This window comes from Lactuca sativa, chromosome 9 (assembly GCF_002870075.4).
Source record: "Lactuca sativa cultivar Salinas chromosome 9, Lsat_Salinas_v11, whole genome shotgun sequence".
Lineage (NCBI taxonomy): Eukaryota > Viridiplantae > Streptophyta > Magnoliopsida > Asterales > Asteraceae > Lactuca > Lactuca sativa.
In genome coordinates, this window is record NC_056631.2 from 95,111,979 (window position 1) to 95,113,710 (window position 1,732).

The window sequence follows — 1,732 nt, forward strand, 5'->3', positions numbered from 1 at the left end:
ATGGTATGTGGTAGATTGGGGGAGCTCACTAAGCTTCGTGCTTACGGTTTCTGTTTTGGTTTCAGGTACTTATTTTTCAAAAGAGGAGCTCGGGAAGATTGCAGTGCACACACCATAGTCAGTTAGCCTGGGAATGTTTGACTCTGATAATGAGATTATGTTTTGAATTAATACTCTAAAAATTATGTTATGACTTATGATACAGTTTTGTAAATATGGTTTTAGTAATGTTTTAAAAGAAATTTTTAGTCGTGATTTTTGGGTCGTTACAGCAAGCCTCTACGACAGAAGAGGTGGACCAAATGTCTGCAGTCTGTAATAAGAAGATTGTTCGTTTTTAACGTCTGCAGCTGTTGAAATAAATTAATTTTTCAAACTTAATTCCATGTCATAAACATTAAAAATGCATTTTCAGTAAAAAGAGAAAGAAAAAAAAACCGATGGTCTTTTTTTTTTAGGTTAAAATGAGGTCTGAAGACCTTTGAAGACAATGACCCATGTTTGCGCCAGGAAGACCTCGCGCAGACGTTTTTTTTGTCTGCGCACTTCCAAAAAACAAACACTCTACGATGACATATGTCTGCACGTTGTCTGCGTGGCGCAAACAAAAGTGGTTGCGCAACTCTTCACAAAAAAAACAAACAACCCCTAAGTTACTCCGAAATATTAAAATAATGTCTACATTTAAACATTGAATAATATAGGACCACAAGCAAATTTGTTTTACACAAAAACATTTGTCACCACTATTTTGGAAACCATACAAAGGAACCATATGACTTAAAATGTTTGCATACTTTTTTTTTCTAGCTTTTACAAGATATTTTGATTGATTTATATACTTTTTATTTCATAAATTACTCTTTTAAGAATGTGGTTTTCACCTCCACTTAACGAATTTCCAGATTTTACATACACATAAGTTCAATAAGAACTCTAATAGTAATTTCATAAACGGGATAAAATGTGTCTAAAATATTATATGTTAAATACGAAGCTAAAACTACCTAATTAAAGTATAATTTAGTAATATGTAACAACAAAATCAACAAGGGTCCATAGCTCAGTGGTAGAGCATTTGACTGCAGATCAAGAGGTCACCGGTTCGAACCCGGTTGGGCCCTCTATTTTTATTTTTCTGTTTACTATTTCCCTATTTTGCTCCTTTACTTTAAAGCTACAAATTATCTTTAATTACATACCCGCAAGTTTAGCTTCGTTTTTGCTAACACCAAGATTAAAATCATACTAACTAGCACCATCGTGTATAAGATAGGGTGCTATATATATTTTCATACCAACAATAAAGAAAGTTAGTAATTATGTGAAAAATATATTTCTGAAGACATGTATGCTTAGGAAATTTTGAAAATTAAGTTGGGTTGAATGAAATCAGTCGGCTTTTGACATTTAAACGTTATATGTAGGAAGGCAGAGGAAAAAATAAACCCCATGAAATGGTAGATTACTTCTTACTCTTACAATAAAATAAAGATTCATCCAAAAATATGAAAAATCTAGTGACACATCTTCTAATATCAATGCATTTGCCCTAGTTTGCATTTACAAAAGCCTTTAGGCATAAAGACACAAAGTTGCAAATAAGCCATTCAAGGAGAATCCATAAAATGGCTCAAAATTTGAATGATAAATGAAGACTTATATACACATCTTCATCAAGGTCCTCATACACGAAGAATTATTAACATCAACTAAAACAATTTTCAATTGT

The 1,732-nt window shown here is 32.2% G+C and overlaps 1 non-coding gene across 1 annotated transcript; it reads left to right on the plus strand.

Annotated features, from left to right (window-relative positions):
* Window positions 1-1,052: 1,052 nt before the first annotated feature.
* Window positions 1,053-1,124, plus strand: TRNAC-GCA (transfer RNA cysteine (anticodon GCA)). Its single transcript has one exon. It is a non-coding gene; the product is annotated as a tRNA-Cys (tRNA).
* Window positions 1,125-1,732: the final 608 nt, after the last annotated feature.